This window comes from Colobus angolensis, unplaced genomic scaffold (genome assembly GCF_000951035.1).
Source record: "Colobus angolensis palliatus isolate OR3802 unplaced genomic scaffold, Cang.pa_1.0 Scaffold75, whole genome shotgun sequence".
NCBI classification, from domain to species: Eukaryota; Metazoa; Chordata; class Mammalia; order Primates; family Cercopithecidae; genus Colobus; species Colobus angolensis.
This window is the reverse complement of record NW_012121265.1, coordinates 2,414,004-2,426,555: the sequence shown is the minus strand read 5'-3', so window position 1 is coordinate 2,426,555 and position 12,552 is coordinate 2,414,004. Positions and strand designations below refer to the sequence as shown.

General features: G+C 49.2%; 1 protein-coding gene across 1 annotated transcript in view; it reads right to left on the bottom strand.

Annotated features, from left to right (window-relative positions):
• The window catches only part of HSPA12A (heat shock 70kDa protein 12A), a 182,054-nt gene that overhangs the window by 61,194 nt on the left and 108,308 nt on the right, over positions 1-12,552 (bottom strand). The window lies entirely within an intron of this gene.

The window sequence follows — 12,552 nt, the reverse complement described above, 5'->3', positions numbered from 1 at the left end:
CCCAGTACTGACCTTTCTGAGTACCTCGTATGTGCCCTGTGGGTGTTTTAAATAATAAAGATGGCCAGGCATAGTGGCTCACGCCTGTAATCCCAGCACTTTGGGAGGCCGAAGCAGGTAGATCGCTTGAGGCCAGGAGTTTGAGACCTGTCTGGCCAACATGGTGAAACCTCATCTCTACTAAAAATACAAAAATTAGCCAGGCATGGTAGTGGGCACCTATAATCCCAGGTACTTGAGAGGGTGAGGCAGGAGAATAGCTTGAACTCTGAAGGTGGAGGCTGCAATGAGTTGAGATGGTGCCACTGCACTCCAGCCTGGGCGACAGAGTGGGACTCCATTTCAAAATAATAATAATAATAATAGTAATAATAATAATAAAGATGATACCTAACATTGCACACATTTTGTGTAGAGGACAAATTCTTTATATATGTGACCTTATCTAATTCTCAGACCCAACCTGTGAAGTGCTGTGACCCATACTGTTCTTTTTTTTTTGAGATGGAGTTTCACTCTTGTTGCCCAGGCTGGTGTGCAGTGGCGCAATCTCGGCTCACTGCAACCTCTGCCTCCTGGGTTCAAGTGATACTCCTGCCTCAGCCTCCCGAGTAGCTGGGATTATAGGCATGTGTCACCATGCCCAGCTAATTTTGTATTTTTAGTAGAGATGGGGTTTCTCCATTTTGGTCAGGCTGGTCTCGAACTCCCGACCTCAGGTGATCCACGTGCCTTGGCCTCCCAAAGTGCTGGGATTACAGGTATGAGCCACCACGCCCGGCCTGACCCATACTTTTGAGATAAGGTCACGGGGATCCAGAGAGGTTGAATACCTTGGTGAGGTCAAGGCCAGGTGTGGGAGCCAGGACCCAAACCAGGACTTTCTAACTGAGCTAAGCCCGTTTCACTCCACCAAGTGCCCATCCAACACTAGCTCCCAGGCATGGGGTGTTGAGTGCTATTTTATACTTAACTGAGGCCCAGAGAGGCTATATGACTTGGCTGAGGCCACTCGGCTGGTAAGAGGTGGCACGAGGATTTGAACCAAGTATTGTCTTATTCCAAAGCCCACTCTATCCCACTGCCCACAAAGGAGGCCTGGGGTCCCTCACACCCCATTCCATCTGCTGGGCTCTCTTCTCAGGGACTGCCTGGCTCTGGGTGACTTCCTTCTCTAGCTGTACCCACCCCCAACCTGTTCTAGCAGCTTTGCTGGCCAAGACTAGCAAGGCACAAAAAGATGGGCAACCACCCCTGTCAAGTGAGGGAACACACAAGAAACTATTTTTTACAGTCAAAAATATCTTCGAAAGCATCTCGCCATTGCTGGTCTGACACAGACAGACTGAGGCTGTGGGACGAGGGCCTTTCAAGGGCCTTTGTACAGCCCAGGAACCTGGCTATGAAGCAACTGGGCCCTCCTGGCTTTCCCAGGCCAGGTCAAACATGGCTCCCACCCTCCCAACGTTTCCTGGGGGAGAAGTTAAGGAGCTGGGGCGGGGAGCAATCAGTGTGCTCCCAGATGTGGGCCAGCTTCTCTGAGCAGCCTGTTCCCATGGTCTGTTCCAGGGTCCTGCTGCGTAGGCCCTTGTGGACTCAGCCAATGGTACATCCTCCACAGCTGGCCACTTGGCCTCCCCTGGAGGGCCCTGGAGTTGCTCCTTGTGCTTAGGCAGAACTGGCCCCTGACCATGTTGGTTGCCCATCTTTCTGGGCCTTGGCTCTTGGCAGAATGCCTGTTTTAAAAGGTGTTTTGCTTGCAGGTAAGTAAACCTTCTCTGGCTAGAGGAAGCCAAAAAGGTACCTTTACAGTGAGGATCCAGGGATGGTGCCCAGAACTTAAACCAGCTGTCAGGTCTAGGAGGGGAAAATGAAGCAAATGACTCGGATGAATGATGCATCCCTTCTGCTGCTCTCTAACTGCCAGCCTCAGGGAAACCACCACCAGACCTGATGACCCTGGTCCCTTCAAATCGGGCCAGTGGCCATGTGGATGGACTACAGCCCATCACACACCAGAAGAACACGCCAAGGGTCTGGGCATTATTCTCATGCGAGGGAACCAGTGGTCAGTTACCCCATGCAGCATGAAACACTTACACAGGAGAAAGTAATTTTCTCCAAGAAAGAACAAAAGAGCAAAACTTCTAACAGGTAGTCTCTTTTTTCTCCATGCATGTACAGCCCGAATCTAGACATTCTTTACTGCACAGGGCTTACTCCAGATACCTGCACTGTTAACTATTTGTGGGAGACAATAACTCTGACCACCAGAGGTTGTGCCCCGCTAACTCCCCCTCTCTCTGCAAGGTAACCCTTCTTCTGGCCAGGGCTGGCTGTTTCTGGGTCAAGTCCTGATCATGCCTGAACCTTGGGGCCTCCTCTGGGAATCTGGACTTGGAAAAGAAAGAAAAACAGATAGACATCAGACTTCTTGTGTACCAGAACTTCTCATTTCAACATGGGGGGTCATTGTGGGGGGCCACATTTGCCCTAAAGATGGGAAGCACCTAAGGTGGTCCTGCAGAGAGGAGGGGTGGGTGACATGCAGAGCAAAGCAGAAGTAAGAGACAGGGCCAGGGGTGGTGGCTCACGCCTGTAATCCCAGCACTTTGGGAGGCCAAGGTAGGCAGATCATTTGAGGTCAGGAGTTCAAGACCAGCCTGCCCAACATGGTGAAACCCCATCTCTACTAAAAATGCAAAATTAGCTGGCTGTGGTGGTGCATGCCTGTAATTGCAGCTACTCCAGAGGCTGAGACAGGAGAATCATTTGATCCTGGGAAGCAGGGGCTGCAGCAGTGAGCCAAGATCGCCCCACTGCACTCCAGCCTGGGTGACAGTGCAAGACTCCGTCTCAAAATAAAAGAAAAGAAAAGAAAAATAAAAAGAGAAAGAGACAGAGGGAAAGAAAACTGCCATGTTCCCAACACTTTTCCCTCCTCGACCTGGCAGCAGGTTTAAGATCCAGGAACCATCCCTGGACCCTCACTGTAAAGGTACCTTTTTGGCTTCCTCTAGCCAGAGAAGGTTTACTTACCTGCAAGCAAAATCCCCAATTAAAAACCTTTCAAAACAGACATTCTGCCAAGAGCCAAGACACAAAAAGATGGGCAACCACCCCTGTCAAGTGAGGGAACACACAAGAAACTAGAAAAGAAAAGCTGGGCCTGCGGTTCCACCATTGCAGAGTGTTTTATTCACAGCAATTTGACTTGGCACTGCATTCCTTTGAGTTAAGCATTCTTCAAATACTTTTTAAAAATGTAACTCCTGCCGGGAGGGACAAGTCATGAATTTGTTAATGGCAAAGAGGTTTGGATCCTTGTGCCTTCTCTGAGTGACTGCAGCCATTGCGGAGTTCAGCTGGAAAGTGTGCAGAGGGAGTCGGCAGACCTGGATTTTGATCCTGGCTTTGCCAAGTGTCCTGGGGCAGTCTCTTCCCCTCCCTGACCTCAGTTTCCCCATCTGTAAAATGAGAGAGTGGGCCCAGGGCCCAGCCCAGACATTAGACAACCTGGTCCCATTTAGCTGTGGATGTATCCATGAGCTCTGTTTTCCAACTGCTGGCCCAGGGAAACCACCACCCGAACTGATGACCATCGTCCCTTCAAATGGGACCAGTAGCCACGTGGACTGATAACAAGCAGTTGTTTTCTGAAACTTTCATCTCTCCTTTGGGAACAGACTCCTGCCTGATGGTTGTGCTGCAAACAGTTTCTTATCCCAGCCAGCGGAGATGGCCACTAAGGGACAATGACAAAAGGAAAGAAAAGGAAGGAAGTGGCCAGAGGAATTTAGCCTTCAGCCCAAGGAAACCTGGGAGACAAGCAAAGAGAGGCCAGCCTGAGGCCTCAGAGGCAGCAGGCTGAGCGCAAATACCTACAGCATCCCTGTCCCAAACAGAACCAGCCGCCTGGGTACAGGAAACACTGGGCCTTGTCACAGAGAAACCAAGAAGACCACGAGGTCTGATGTACAAAATATAGGCAGCCCCAAGGGACATCACTTAATTGTCAGTTTATAGGAAGCAAAGGGCACTGGCATAATCCACTTCCCTCTGAGATCTTGGGTGCTAAGCAGGTTGGTGAAACAGGAGCTCCATCCTACAGAACTTCCTTCTGGAGTCTCTGTTTTCTGACATTAAAATTCTGAACATAACTGACAAAACTACCCAATAAGTATACAAACATCTGGGAAGCAAAGCAGTCTCAAAAGTTCAAATGACTGAATAGGAAGTGACTGTAGGCTCTTCCTATTGGCTGTTATTTGAGGCTCCACCCCATATCAGAGCAAATATTTTTCAAACGAACACTCATCCCACATCAAATATAAATACAGACAGTCCTCATCTTACGATGATTCAACTTATGATATTTTCAACGTTTTTATAGGTTAACAGGGACGTAACCTTATTGTAAGTCAAGGAGCAGCTGTTCAAGCATTTCTGCTATAAGGGAACATATTTTCCTACAAATCTTCACATTCTACAAAACCATACACTAAAAATAACAGGATTCATGAGGAAAACAAGGTCAGTGTACATCACTCCACACCCGTGGAACCTTGCTACCGGAACCTTTCCAAAAACAATAATGGGGCACTCACTTCTTAGGGGGCCATTCTCATCAAAATGCAAAACCCAGCAGGACACAGTGGTTCACACCTATAATCCCAGCACTTTGGGAAACCAAGACAGGCGGATCACTTGAAGTCAGGAGTTCAAGACCAGCCTGGCCAACATGGTGAAAGCCTGTCTCTACTAAAAATACAAAAATTAGCCGGGCATGATGGCATGCACCTGTAGTCCCAGCTACTTGGGAAGCTGAGGCACAAGAATTGCTTGAACCCAGGTGGTACAGGCTGCAGTGAGCCGAGATCATGCCACTACACTCCAGCCTGGGCAATAAAGCGAGACTCTGTCTAAAAAAAAAAAAAGCAAAACCCATCTAGGGTGTCACCCACACACCCACACCCATCATTTTGTTATAAGGACATCTTCACAGCTCCTTCATCTGCCCCCTCAGCTGCCCACAGAGCTTCAGGGCATGGAACAATACTAAAACAGCCCTGACTTACACTAAAGGAAGTTGCATCTACAGATTTTCAGGTTCTTTTTTTTTTTTTTTTTTGCTTTTGCTTTTTTCATATATTAGCCTTTAATCATGAAAAAAGTGCATCCTGGGCCGGGCATGGTGACTCATGCCTGTAATCCCAGCACTTTGGGAGTCCAAGGTGGGTGGATCACGAGGTCAGGAGATCGAGATCATCCTGGCTAACACGGTGAAATTCCGTCTCTACTAAAAATACAAAAAATTAGCCAGGCGTGGTGGCGGGAACCTATAGTCCCAGGTACTCAGGAGGCTGAGGCAGGAGAATGGCATACACCCAGGAGGCGGAGCTTGCAGTGAGCCGAGATCGAGTCACTGCACTCCATCCTGGGCGACAGAGCAATATTCCATCTCAAAATTAAAAAATAAAATAAAATAAAAGAATTAAAAGAAAAAAGTGCATCCTGATCTATTAAAGTACAAACATACTGGGAAAAATTGAGAATGTGCCAACACAATTTTCTGAATATCAACATCATTCTTCATTTATCACTTACAGAAACACATGTTCTGGCACAACAAACAAACAATTGTAAGTGTCAGACAATCATTGGGCACTTGCAGAAAGTCTTAAGAAGTGAGATCTAACCTACAAGTTGTTTTAAAGCATAATATAGATTTCCAAAGTTTGTAGTTTTAACATTTTTGCTAAGCCAACTCTGTTAGATTAAAAATAGCCACACATTATTTGCAGGTCCTCTCACTAAGAGGTGGAGGCAATTTCTGCATCCCTTTTATCTGAGCTTGCTTCAAGAGTTGCTGTGACCACCAGGATACAGCAGAAGTTTTTTATTTTATAGGACTTTCCAGGAAGGCCTCAAAAGGCCTTGCAGCTTCCCCTCTCATCGTCTTGCTGCCCTGACGCCACCACATAAAGAAGCCTGAACTTGCCTCTTGGAGGATAAAAGACCACGTGGAGAACGAAGCTCAGCTGACAGCCAGCACCAACCCCAGACCTGTGAGTGAGGTCATCTTGGACTACCCAGACTAGTTGAGCCATCAGAGTGTTGCAGTCACACGAGTGACCACAGGGAAGACCAGCAAAACAACCATCCAACAGAGACCTGCCCAGAGAATCATAAGCGCATAAAATGACTATTGTTGCCAGGCACAGTGGCTCATGCCTGTAATCTCAGCACTCTGGGAGGCTGAGGCAGGAGGGCTGCTTGAGCTCAGGAGTTTGAGACCAGCCTGGGCAACATAGTGAGACCTTGTGCCTATTAAAAAAAAAGAAAAAAAAAAAAAAAAAACCCAGGCATGGAGGTGTGCGCCTTTAGTCCCAGCTACCCACAAAGCTGAGGTGGGAGGATCGTTTCAGCCCAGGAAGCAGAGGTTACACGAACCAGGATCACGCCACTGCTCTCCTGCCTGGGTCACAGAGGAAGACCTTGTCTTAAAATAAATTTTTAAAAAAAGACTATTGTTTTAACCCATTAAACTTTGGGGTGGTTTGTTACATAGAAAAAGCAAACATAATGTAACACTTTATAGACATTTCAATAATTTGTTTAATGCATTGATTGTTTTCCCTGCTTGGGAGCCAAGAAACCTTTTTATTCAGATCTCAATGAGTCATGGGCCCCTCAGAAGGGGCTAAACCAGCCCTGAAAGTAACATTGTCTCCAAGGACCCTACTGAGGTTGAAGAGATGTCAAGGGTTGATCCATAATCCAAACTCCAGGGAGGGCAACATGCAGCAGGTGCACGAGGAACCTGACCTAATGTATGACACGGAGGAGGAACCGTTTCCAAACTTCAGACAGCTCCTGAGGGCGACAGAAGACTCTCCAACACCCCCAAACCTAGGCAAGACTCCAATCTTTCTGGCTATGAAAGGCTAGATAATAGCCCCCTGGAACCGATGAACATGTTATCTCCTATGGGAAAAGGGAGTCTGTAGACGTGATTAAATTAAGGATCTTCAGATGGTGAAACGATTATGCAAGTAGGCCTTATTAGAGGTCCTCATACAAGGGTCCTTCGTAAGGGAATAGGAGGAGGATGGGCAGAGTCAGAGAAGGGATGTGGCAATGGAAGCAGGGGTTGGAGTGATGGGCTTGGGAGATGGAGGAAGGGACCACGAGCCAAGGAATGGAGGTCACTTTGAGAAGTTTGAAAAGGCAGTGAAATGAATTCTTCCCTAGAGTCTCCAGAAGGAATACAGTTCTGCCAATACCTTAGTTTTAGCCCAGGGAGACCCATTTTGGACTTATTCCTGACTTCCAGAAATGTAAGATAATAAATTTGTATGGTTTTCAGCCATTAAATTTGTGGTAAGTTTTACAACAGCAATAGGAAACAAATGTACTGGATAATTCCTTCTGCCTACAAGAATGTAACTTGGACAGTTATTCACAATAACAATAACAGCCAATAATAATTGTTCATATTAATTCAATGTCTACTTCATGCCCGGCTCTACTCTAAGTGTTTTTCATGTAAAAATTCATTTAATCCTCATAAAGACCATATGAAGAAGAGACTGTTATAATCCATCCTTTACAGATGATAAAAACTGAGCCTTTATGGGGTTAAGTAACTTGCCAGGGCCACAGAGCAGGTCAATGACACAGCACAGATTTGAACCCAGGCAGTCTGGCCCCAGATCTCACATTTAACTGCTACACTTCTCAAATTAACCTAACAATGATAATAAAATGACCGGAAGTTACTGACAGCCCTCTATGTACCAGGCTCATACCTAAGCTCTTTACAAATACTCTCTCATTTCATTCTCCCAGCACCCCAGTGGAGCAGGGATTATTAATCGTCCTTGTCTACAGCAGAAGAAACAGATGCAGCAATGTTAAACCCAGATGTTACAAGCATCTGAGACCAAAGCCCAGGTTTAACTGCATACCCTACTGCCTCCCTCGTCCCTCTTGAGGCCCAGATGGCTGAGAAGACAAAGATAAGGAGCACAACCACATAATTCACCTTCCAAACTGGGATACTTAGAAGGTGAAAGATATCACTATTACTAATTTCACTAGGACAAGAGGCATAAACTCGAACTATTTCAGCAATCCAGGACATATGGCCACCCTAAAAATAAGGGGACTAAAATCAAGGCACAAACTCTGCAGATCAGGATTGCCCGGAAGGAGTGCCATGGAGCAGCTGCCAGCCCCACAGGACATCTGCGGCTGCCAGGTCACAGTCAAGGCTGGAAGAAGAGGGGTGGTCCTGGCAGAGCTCAGAGCAGCATCTGCAGAGCTGCAGCCTGGGAGTCATTTGCAGTAACAGGAACGCAGCAAGGATCGGCAGGGCCCGCTTCAGTGGGGCGGGTTTCAATTCTGAGCACTGCCTGCACTTCCTTGGTGTCTCCTCGCTGGCCCTGTTCTCTCTTGGGGATGCCCGGGCCCAGGGGTGCCCGCAGTGGCAGGCGCTCACTCATTCCCTGCCACATGCTGCTCATTCATTAAAAGCCCCTGCTTCCTCCCTGCTGTTCTAATTATGCACAGCAGTAATAAAGATGCTTTCTCCCTTACCAAAGAGGCCTATTTATATGAGAAGAGAGCATTTCACCCCCACAAGATTGAGTCGTCACTCCAGGTCTTATTGGAATCAAAGCAGCTTCTCTTCTGAGATTGTCCAAGCCCTGCCTGACTCCCCTCCAGCTTGGCCCACTCCTGAGCATCCACATTACCAGGAGCACTACTGCAGAATGGGCAAGATGTAGACGCCATTGCCCTCTGCTGTGTTCCCTCATGTCTTGCTGACTGGTACTCAACAAAAAGTAAGACATTTATTGAACACCTACTAGTGTCCTTAGTAAAAATATGGAAATGAAAGACATAGTCCATGCCTTTCTCGGGAGAAAGGGAATTGAGAGAAACAGTACAAGGTTTTAGGCTCCATGGCTGACTCACATCCCAACTCCAGCATTCACTGCTTGGGCAAGTTAGTAAGTTTCTCAAAGCCCCTAATTGCCTTATCAGCAAAATGGGGTAATAATAATACCAGCCTCATAGGGTTGCTGGAGGAGTCAATGAGATACAGGCATATAAGCCTGGCACATCGTAAAGGCTCAACAAACACACTAGTTGGAATTACCAACCATTAAGCACCAAAGGCTTTGGGACCACACAGACAGATCTCATCCCGATGGATGAGCCCAGGAAGGCTTCCTGAGAGGTGATACCTTAACTAAGTTTTGAAGGATGAGCAGGAGTTTGCTAAACAAAGAGATGATATCCCAAGCAGGGAGAACTGCATGTGTTGAGGGCCAAAGGCGATCACAGGGCTCTGGGAAACACAAGACACTGTGTGGGGACACACACAGAGGGCATGTGGGGACCGCCAAGGCTGCAGACACAGACACTGCAGCAGGTGTTGACAGGGAAGTGGATCCCATGGCCAGAACCCTAACTAGCAATGCCCACAGCATCACCTTGACCTTTGCTTTATTCCTTTGGGGGCTATAAACCAGCGCCCTGCCACTGCCATCTACAACTTGGTGGCTGTAGGAAGCAGGGCAGCCACTCTCTATTAGCTGCAGGCCTACTCAACACAAGTTGCTGAGGGCCTATGACATGCCAGGCACATGCCAGGAGAGGCTGTCCAGCTTGATCACCTGGGGCCTGCATCCCATGGCCTAGGTCCTTACCTTTACTCTGCCCACTTCCAGTTGTGCGCTGCTAGGACTGTCAGCTTTTTCCTCTGTGAAATGGGGATAACAGGGCGCCCCTCACAGTCATTCATTCAACAATAAATATGCGTCAGGGCTAAATGATATAACTCAATATTCCCAGGTTTCAGCATACACTAAGTCCTCAATAAATGTCAATGTTTAAAATGTTCATTTTTATTAAGATGAACCTCCACGATGGCATCTCCAAAGCCCAATGTCAGGCCTCGAGAGATACCCTCAACCCAGGCAAAACTGCCTGCCCACCATTCCTCTCCTCAAGCCCCTGCCCTGGAAAAAATGACTTGGTTTCCACTCCCCAGGCCTAGCCCTGACTTGGTCACCATAGGAGCTATCCCTATCTGAACCACTCTGTCCACTCCCAGTTCATCTCACCATTATAGGGCTCCATGTGTCAACCCACTCAGGTCAACGGAGGGGGGCAGGATATAAGATCATCTCAAATTTTGCTGTCCAACACCCAGATCCTCAAGTGTGGCCCTTCAGATTTTGTAAATTGAGTAATTTAAACATCTTATTAAGAAAATTTGCAAACATATACAAAGTAAGCAGAATAGTAACCAACCGCCACTGCCCATCACCCAACTACCACATTTTGCCATTCTTGTTTCATTGGCACACACCTCTGCCCACTCCCCACCCCACCCCAACTGCACTTGTTGGAGACGATTTCATGGCCAACCTTTCTGACACCACCCCCCAACACCACCTACCCACCACCAAACCCCTCCCCAACCGAGGACTCCCATTGCTCACAAATCCCAACAGTGTGACATCTGTGGTACCCATTCTTTTGCACCAAAAGCATTCTGGAAATCCTTCCCAGGAAGCACAACCATTTTTATGTCCTTAATAGAGTGGTAACCACTGCGCACGTGCATAAGGGCTGTATGCACAGGTTGGTGCCCTGGAATCAGTTGGCCTGGGTCCCAATCAACACTTCCCAGATGTGTGACCTTGGATAGGTCACTTAAACTGTATTCAGATTTCCCACCCTGGAAGGGGAGAATGCTGGTAACAGGTTTGTTGTGAAGCTTTAAAACAATAAAATAATGCATGCTCTTTTCCCAGCAATGAGGAAACCTTAGAAATAGGTGTGGGGGTGGGGGGCAAGCCAACTCTGCTCCTATGCAATACTATTCACATCCTCCATTTTACAGAGAAAGGGAGAGGTGCCCAGAGGCACGGTGAGCTGTCAGGGACAGCCCGCTCATCAGGTCGGTCTCTGTCCTAAGTCCATGCACCTGGAATTCTCACTGGCCACCTTGAACTAGAGATGACTGGAAGTGAAGAAACAAATACTTCAGAACAGACCCAGAGGAGCGGTGGCAGGTGGCCCAGCACACCAGGTATGGGTGCCCCCATCCTGGACGGGATTTCTCCCAGCACTGTGTGTGTGTGTGTGTGTGTGTGTGTGTGTGTGTGTGTGGTAGGATAGGGGTGCTGCATTTGATTCACAAGACAAAACAGTGTTGGGAAGGGTGTGGGGAGTGGGTACACATTCCTACCCACTTCTGATTTGACAAATCCTATGCCCAACCTTGCATTTGATATCATCGCCCACTCTATCCCAGCATGAGAGCAAGAAACTGGCTCACTAATTCTCAGGCGTTAGCAATTCAACGCCCCTACTTATCGTCCTAAAAAAAATTTTATTTTCTGACTTAAAGGCAAAAAGTAGAAAAAAAAAAAAAAGAGTCAATCCAGTTGCTGAGTGACATTCAGACAAAGACAGCTGCCAGTCCATTGCCTGCGTTCGCCAGCTGAGGAAGAGTACAGGCGGGGGCAGACTGGGTGTATCTTTGGGGACCTGGGCTCTCCGATGCCTCTCCCTGGAGTGAGCCCTGTCAGGATCCCCCACCCCCCATCCTGCACTCCCCCACCACTGCAGTGCCGCGTGGGGAGGCACCTCCCTGATCCGCAGGAACAATGGGCTGGGGTGGGGGCAGGTGCGGCTTGGAGTGCAGCAGAGGGTGGGGGCCGCGGGCCCAACAGCAAGACAGGGAACGCGGCGCAGATGGTGGCTGTGCTGCCACTGGACTCAGTTTCTCCAGCTTTTGGGGCTCCGCAGAGCCGAGCGCTCGTTTGGTGGCTGAATCTCCCTTGCGTCCGGGCATTTTAATTTCATCCTCGCAGGCGGCTTGCCTGTCGCTCCCGGGAAAGCTGCCTGGGCCGCGCTCCTCTCCCCGGCGGCCGCTCCCGCCGAGGCCCTGCAGGTCAGGGACGCGCAGCGCCTCCATGCGCCCAACTTTCCCCACTTGGGACCCACAGGAAGACAGGAATCCTGGCCAGTCGGGCCCTCCGTAGGAGAAGCCTTGATTTACAGCCCTGGGCTCCGAAACCTGCTCCTCCTCTTCCCGCAACCCCATTCCCCGTCCTCTCCGGCTCCCCCACCCTTCGGAGCCCTAATCACGCTCCCCAAAGAAAGCGGCCCTAGCACATCTGCAAAATGCGAGCGTCTGTCCTCCGCACTGGGTGCCGCCTCCTGCCCCTCGCAAGGAGGGGACCATCGAACCCCCGCCGCTTCACCCCTCCCCAGCCCAGTGAGTCCCTGGGGATGGGCAGGGAGGTGGGTGAGAAGCCCTTCGGCCGCAGCTGCAGCCCCTACTCCTGGCGCGAGCGTCCGGCCGGGGTGGGATAGGGCGAGGGAACAGGTCCAAATTTCCGATTTCCCCAAGGCTCCTACTCCTGCCTCGCTGAGTCACGAAAATTAGCCGCTGGGGTCACCCGGCCACCCGGCGGCCGGCCCTTTACCCGCCCAGCGCGGGTCTCCGCAGCCCATCGCGCGGGG